The sequence below is a fragment of the Physeter macrocephalus genome, chromosome 11 (assembly GCF_002837175.3).
Source record: "Physeter macrocephalus isolate SW-GA chromosome 11, ASM283717v5, whole genome shotgun sequence".
Taxonomy (NCBI): domain Eukaryota; kingdom Metazoa; phylum Chordata; class Mammalia; order Artiodactyla; family Physeteridae; genus Physeter; species Physeter macrocephalus.
Genome location: NC_041224.1, coordinates 132,187,984 through 132,196,337, shown reverse-complemented (window position 1 = coordinate 132,196,337; position 8,354 = coordinate 132,187,984). Strand labels below are relative to the sequence as shown.

Genomic DNA, 8,354 nt, shown 5'->3' with positions numbered 1-8,354 from the left:
CTTCGATTCCAAAATGGATATGTAATATATGAGTTCAACAAGATCTAGGTACACTACATATTTTAATTTATAAAGATGCTCCCAAACTTTACCAGCGTTCCCTTCATGCTCAGCAGATCACCCAGCCTCCTGCTTCATAAAGAAGGGAAAGGGCGTCAGGACTGATATCTCCCTCCATTTCTCTCCTTTCTACTTCCTAACTTGCATTTTCACTCACCTCCTTCTTTCTAGCTGAAGGAATGTGTACCCCCCTCCAAGACCCACATGGTGCTTCTGATAGTATCCCCACCACCTGGAAACCTCAAACCATCCACAGGCCCCATCCTCTTCCTTCTTCATTTTCTCCCTTGTCAGTAATTCCCCCTCTTCCTCTTCTCCCTGAGAAACATGGTCAATGCTCTCCATCCTAAAAAACCTCTCAGTACTACTTCTCACCTTCTCTCTGCCAATCTCCTTGAATCCACTGTCTTCCTGTCTCTTCACCTGCCACTCATACCACACTGATTGCCCTTAATACTAGCTTTTTTCCCACTTACACTTTCTCCTTTGGATGTTTACATCTATTCTCATGGAGTCACATATTACTCAAAAACTGATAATTCCAAAGATCTACCTCTAGCCTTGAACTCTTGTCTCAGTTCCAAACCATTTCTAAGTGCATACTGGTCATATCCACCTGGGTGTACCAGAGGCACCTAAATAAATAAGTCTAAACCCAAACTCATCCACTGTCTCATCTCTTCTCAAACCCACACCCCCAGAAAATGCCTGAATTTTATCTACCTCAGTTATTTCCAAATATCAGAAATTCTAGTACTTCCCTGATGGTCCAGTGGCTAAGATGCTGCGCTCCCAATGCAGGGGGCCCAGGTTCGATCCCTGGTCAGGGAACTAGATCCCACATGCCTCAACGAAGATCCCACGCACGAGGCAACGAAGATCCCACATGCCACAACTAAGACCCGGTGCTGCCAAATAAATAAATAAATATTTTTTTAGAAAAAGAAAGAAATTCTGTAAACAAGAAAAGACTACATACGTTAAATAATCCCAAAGATATAGAGGAATACGGGGGATATCTGTGACACCCATAAAAACAAACAAGCAAAACACTAAAGAATAACCTAAAGGATTATTGAATAAAGAAACCCCCAGATTGACATATATATACTAATTTGTATAAAATAGATAACTAATAATAACCTACTGTATAAAAAAAATAAAATATATATATATACTACCATAGTAAAAAAAATTTAATAGCAATTCATATGCGTATTATTGTGGTATTACTTGCATTTCCGTATCTGATTCTTTCTGGAGGAGTTTAAAGGTTAACTTGATAGTTTAAATTTTATTGATAGATTTCCTTTATGCTCTAAAGGCAATACTTTGTGTGTTTATGCTTGGACGCAATCTGGAATAAAATGAAGTAATTTTAAGCTCCCCCCCAAAATAAAATAAAATACATGAATTACACACACAAAAAAAGAAACCCCCAAAGGAGTATGGACAAATATATTAAAATAGTGAATTAATATGGTATCTTAGAGACAACTGGTGAAGATGAGACATCTAATAATTAAGAAGTCATTAACTGACGGTACTTGCTTGGATTTAATTTGCTTAGGCCTACCATTTCCAATTGAAAAGATCAAAGGACATCATTACCTGGAATATGGTATTACTGTTGGCAAAGTGGATTTGCCTGCTGAATCGGCCCAACACAGCAGGAACATGTGCTTCTAGAAGAAAAGTAAATGTGATTTGTAGCTTTCCATGCTCACTTATGGTAAGAGCAGACACCATAGTAAGCAAGCCCTAGAAGTACCAGGGAAAAAGCCAGCAGGAGAAGATGGGTGTCAAAAATCTTCACTTACTCCATGTGCAAACAAAGTTACACACGTCACAAATGACAGTCACTTTCTACAAGTGACTCCGAGATATAAGAGAACTGGGTTCTAATCAATATTCACCAGTCCCCAGCTCTAACATGTATATTATTCAGTGACCTGTGGCAAATGATTTATATTTTCTGAGATGATTTCCAGACCTAAAAAAGGACTGTCACACAGTTGCAAATCACTCGACAAAATCAAGCTCAAGCTCAAGCAAGATAGTTAAGTGTTTGAAATTCACAGTCCTGCCAACTGACTTGTAGAATGTTCAAATATAACTTTCCAGTTGCCAAAAAATGGAATCATGTTAGCTTACACTTCTAGGAAATGTCAGATGAGGCAATTTGGAAAATCCACCTGCTGTGCCTAAGGCTGAATCTAAAACAATAAATGGTCCATTTTTCTCTGGAAGTTGAATTCTACTGAATTAATCTTGTTACAAGATGAAAGCCTGAAAGTAAATATGATGAATCACTCCTCCTACCACGCCTGTGTGTGGTGCTAGCACGGCTCCCCGCTTTCTCCCCAACACGGCTCTAGTCAGGAGCCAAGCATCTGAAGCAAAGTGTGATCAACAGATGCTCGTTTCCATAATTGGCACTTTTCCAGTAGCCAACCCCAAATTTAATTAGCCACTTATCTGAAGCAGAAAAGGATTTCTAAAGCATTCTAGTAACCTGTGCTCTGTCTTTCCTCTGGTCCATACCCCAGCCCCATGTGCCTTCTCACCCAGAAGCCTTTGAAGCACGCATATCAAGAGCAGGATGTGTGCTAATTCTTAATGTAAATAAACAGCTCTCAAAAATGTCCTTGAGATTGTTCTACTAGAGAGAATAATATTCCATTGAACTGAAGACCACATATGGTACATAGAAAGGACAGTAGAAACGAGGCTGCACATGTAACTCAGTGCTAGCACATCATCATTTTACCTGGGTTAACTCGCAACTTGTCTACTATAACCTACCCAGCTCTGGACTCCCTCCAACCTGCGGTTGTATCCCACATGGTCCCAGTGGCTGCGCTTATTTAATATCACCTGAGAAATAACCTCACCCCACTCTTCACTCTGTTGATCTCGTATTCAGCGAATTCTGTCATAGCTCCAAATCTCTTGGAACAAAGAAACTGTCTACACTTAGTCCTCTTGACAACTATCTGCTGTATGATGAGGTTTCCAGGAACCCACGTGACTTCATAGTCACCTCAGGGGGTCTCATTGGCTCAGGGGGCTGGTGTCAAGCTGAAGCAGAAGGTATGGATGCCCATGGGGTACTGGCAGATGGTGAGGGGAGGTTAGGCCAAGCACTACCAGCTGGGGCCATGTTCCTCTTGCCTGCCCAGCACCTTTGCCCTGTTTCCTGGGAGCAAAGCTCTTCTTGGTGGTGGTGAACCCATCCATGTGGTTCAGTCAGCTGACCTCCCCCCGACCTCCACCCAGAGCACCCAATTTCTCCAAGGCCACAGTGACTGGGATAAAGTTGGACCTGTGACCCAGGTCAAGCCAAACCTCTTGAAATCTGGGTTCTCAGATAAGGCTTTCTCCCTGCACTGAGCTAAAAGAATGTGAGTCTTGCTTACCACTGGAGAGACTCTATCTACCAGGTGGAGGCGGGGGACTTCCCATACCACACCATTTGAGCCTTGCATCCAGCCCTGCCTGGAGCCTGGATTTCACTTCCATGAGCTAATCAAGTCCCATGTTTGCTTAAGCTACATAGGATGTGGTTCTTTCCCTGAAAGCCTCCCTACTAATAAACACCTAATCTCATCTCCTCCCCAGTTTCTGCCTAATTTATTTAGATGACTATCTTCCTTCCTTTTGTGGTCTTTGCCTAAAATTCTCCATATCTTTCCCTCCAGCCCTTTAAACTCAGGTCAGAATCTAACTATTAAAGGGACACTTCCTACATTAACACATACCCGCCAAAGCCTTCGAGCCTTTGATGTATGCCTACATGAAAACATTCCATCCCATAATCATATCCTAAGTGCTATTCCATAAGACCCATTCTTGCTCTATCATCGTTCTTTAACCAAGAGGTTTTAATTGGTGGAATAAAGAGAAGATTCTCATTTTAAAGTGTCCTAGCTTTTGAAAATGAAACCCCATGGTGAAATACAGTGAGGATCCAAGCTGTGTGCATGTGTTTTTTTAATAAGCGCTAGCATTTGAAAGCTTATTGTATGCCAGGCAGTGTGCTGAGCACCTTACATGAATTTTTCATTAATCCTTTCAAAAACCTTATGTGCTGGGTACTTTTTCTCTCCTATTTTAAAGAAGGGGTATTAAGGCTTCAAGAGGTTAAATAATCTGCTCAAGGTCACCCAGCTGGTAGGCTGAAGTCTTTGCACTGAGTGAATCCACAGACCCTTCTTACCATCCCTAACCCCCTAACCCACACACCAGGGAGCAGTCATTTGCCTTCTTGGAACGCCCCAGTGAGGCTTCCACTGGAGTTGCTCTGCACAAGTAACTCAGTACTAGCAGGTCAGCGTTTTAACTGAGTTAACGTAAAGCTCTTCTACTGTGACCTACCCACCACTGGACCTCCTCCAACCCACAGCCAGATCCCAGGGGATCCCAGTGGCTAGGATCATTTAATATTGCCCGAGCAGCATTAAATTATTCATTTTATCAATAGTATTAATATCCATTTTTAGACTTAAATGAAATATGCTTGGTTATTTTGCTTCCTGGTCCACAGCAATTCTAAAGGAATGAAAACCTAGAAGTAACTGTGAGGTGAAGGCCGAGCCCAGAAAACAGTGAGAGCTGACTGGGAGAGTTAGAAGGAGCCTGAAAAGCTATTAAAGAAGGAGCCACGGGAACTCTAGATGTGCCCAGCACCCACCCTTCCCACGGCTCTTCATTGCCTGATTCACAGCCAGCCCTCAGAGCAAGGAGCCCACCTTCTATGGACCCTGAAGGGCACCATCATCACATGAAGTGGGTCCTCCAGTGCACTGGGGGTAGCGTACAGCCCTGCAGCGTTGGCAAACATGTGAATCTACTAAAAAGCTTATGTGGGGATTAAGTAGATATTCTTTTTTATGAATATGCAATCATCAAACTGTCCTTAAAAATATCTCAGTTCATCTTGGCTCTTCCCTAGGTGGTGGTTTTGAAGCCAGGAATCACATCTAATATATCTAACTTCATAATGTGTCATATAGTGCTTAATGCACAAATGTCTTTATTACATAGATAATGAGTTCTGTTTCTTTCTGTGATGAGCCAATTTTACATCCTTATTTTAAACACTGTCCAATTTATAAATGTTTTATTTTAGATATCATTCCAGAGAAATCATTCCCTGAAACTTAAATGTTTAACTTAGAGAAGGGCACCTCAAAAAAAAACAAAGAAGGGCACCTCAAAAAAAGAAAGAAGGGCACCTCAGTCCCTTCATCAGCACCCATATATTTTTATTTGCCCACAGATCCAAGAAGGCTAGAACAAGAATAAGAAGAGTAGGGAAAGCATTTTAGAAACTGGGACAGGTAGTGAGAAAAAGTAGAGGAGAGAGAAAATCTGTATCAAATGTAAGCATAAATGGTTATCTCAGGAAAGAAGGAAATCTCTCCCCACGCACTCCTTACTTCCATCTCTACAGATATTAAAAAAAAACATGATATTTTTATATCAAACTTCGTAGAACTCTGGTAGCCAGCCTCCAAGGTGACATCAGTGACTCGTGCCTGGTGGTATTCACACTCTTGTGTAGTGTGTAGTGTGTGTGTGCGTGTGTGTGTGTATTGAGGAGGTGGGTGGGTGATGAATATGTGCTTGTATATCTGTGATTGGAGGGGAAAGATCAGGGTTTAAAAGTTTAAAAGCATATTCATGAAAGAAAATTAAAACGTAGGTAGAAGAAAATGACATGAAGTCCAGGCCCTCATAGAACAGGAATTCACATTGTTGTTTACTTCCCTCACCTCTTTTTGCCTACCCAGGCTTGCTTGTTTGTACAGCACCAGGAGTTCTTGACAATGACAAAGGATGAATCAATGTTCAAGCCTAGCCTTGACAATCTTAGCAAAGGATTTGCTTGACTACATTTTTTCTCTTAAGATTCATTCTCAAAGGTACAGAAATGAGTTATAAAAATGTGTGTATAAATATGTATAAAGGGCACTTTAGTAAAATACTTTACAAGCACTTTCAGCACTTCCTGTGTACACCACACCAGAGCAGCTGTTTCCGGGAACCCTAAAGAAGATAGTTTCCACCCTTAGCGTCTAAATCTGACTTTATACTGCTACTCAGCTAACATCAAAACTCCTTTGTTTCATTGCAAGCAAGTGGCCATATTGTTTTGATCTTTTGATAAAATAGATGATTTTCTAAAAATTTAGATCCTCCATTATTCTATAATGCATAGAGACCTTGAATAGAATCTCTATGTATATAAAATTTTGTCTTATTTCTAGTTTTCACCTCACTGCTGGAGACAGGAAATATCAAACTGGCTTAAACAGAATCAGGTCAGATGCTTCTGTCTTCAGTTAATAGTGAGAAAAATCCTAATAGTTTAGGGCCTGCTTTGTACCTAGCATTTTACATAGATTATCTTTAATCCTTACAACGGACTTAGAAAGTAGTATTAACCCCATTTTACAGATAGGAAAAACGTGGTTCAGAGGGGTTAAGTAACTTGCCTAAAATCACCCAGCTTGTAAGTCCTGGAGCCTGGATTGGAAGATCACTCTTTACCTCCAAAGCCTTTGTTCTTTTCATAGCACCACCTGGCCTATTAAACAGGGCTTTTATTTTCCGTCTGATCTCAAGGCCTCCTGTTACCTGCAGCAAAATAGCTTTACAGGTCTTTATCCTCCCACAAGAAAACTGAAACATCTCACGAGGAGTAGGGAGTTGAGGTCTGTGGGCAGGGTGCGGGCCTTAGAGGGGACGCACAGACACAGCCAGCACACCTCACTCAGCCTTTTCCACACAGACAGAAGTGGAAGCCAAACACCTTGCCTAAAATGTTTAATTATTAAAAGCTCATAAGTTCTTCCTAAAAAAGAAGGGAGAAGGTTTACTCACAAGAGTTAAAATGGTCATAGAACGGATCAGATACAGCAGCTTAACCTTATTACTTAATCTCTTTCATTTTTTCCGGGTGCTTATTTCCTGGGCCAACAATTTTTTTTTTGCTTACAGAGTCACCAGTTGATTTGTTCCTTTTAGAAACTCTCCATTCCTTGGTTTTCAGTAACTTACCCTTCCTTCTCTGTAGTTGGAATGAGGGGTTTAAACACTCCCACTCTGAAATAGTGTCCTTAACTATTCAGATTCCTGATAGCTATAGAGCACCCATGTGCCAGACACTGTTCTTGGAAATTTGAGGTGCTTTCTCTCTTGAATGCAACTTCCTGTCTGGCAGATATTGAGGTAAGAGTTCAAGTTTGGTGTCCCTCCTTCAAATACAACTTCTCTAGTCATTGACTTGTTTCAACAGTGGTTTCTGAGCACCTACTAAGCACCAGGCTAGTAATTCTCAGTGTAATTAGTTAGTCAGTAACTGCTACTCTGCTAGTTTGGCTGCAGGTCCAGGAGTACATGAATAAAATAACTAATGCTCATCATGATAGCTAACACTCATACAGGGCTTAAGAGGGACCAGGCACAGTTCCAAGGGCTTTATGTATGTTAAATCATTTGATTCAACACCAACCCTCATTTTACAGTTAAAGAAACTGAGGCACAGAGAGGTTAAGATACTTGCCTGAGCTCACACAGCTTGTAGAACCAAGATCTGAACCCAGGCAGCTGGGTTCCAAGTCCACATTCTTAAACACTGTGCTACATTGATTCTCATATGATTAGGTTAAATGGTAGCCCAGGAATGTTGTTATTTAAAAAGCAGACAAATGTTTTCCCCAAATGCCAACCCCAGCAAAAATCATTTATGTAACTATATCTTACCTCTCATAGTCATGAGCAAAGAAATGGTTAAAATGAGCTGCTTCATGTGTTCTGTAATTCTGAGCAGCTCTGTATGTTGAGTGCATCCATTACTTAGCAGAATGTGACTGCTGACTCTGCCATTCAGAAGAATCACACTGAAGCTGAAGTGGTAATAATTCAAAATTGACAAGCTTGGAGAGAACTGAAAAGCCAGGCATGTTATTAGCATTTAATGGCATCAAGTATTTAATAGACCATAGTAGAAAGTATTACAAGAATGAATCTCAATAAATCAGCAGATTCCAGGAATATTTGGGGGCTAAGAATTTTTAAAGTATTTTACATATAAGAAGTGGTGGTTATTCCTGGAAATGAATACTTTAAGTTGACAAAATAGGTGGGTTTTTTTGTTTTTATTTGACAGAATAGTTTCAGATTTCTTAAAATGTTTATTTTTAGAACGGTTCAACTAGAGCAAAAATAATTTAAACCTTAAAAAATTGTTCAACACTACATTGTTCTTTTTTTTTTTTTTTTTTTTT

General features: G+C 40.4%; 1 non-coding gene across 1 annotated transcript; it reads left to right on the top strand.

The window, feature by feature from the left end:
- Positions 1–818: 818 nt before the first annotated feature.
- On the top strand, positions 819–891 carry TRNAG-CCC (transfer RNA glycine (anticodon CCC)). The gene has a single exon. It is a non-coding gene; the product is annotated as a tRNA-Gly (tRNA).
- Positions 892–8,354: the final 7,463 nt, after the last annotated feature.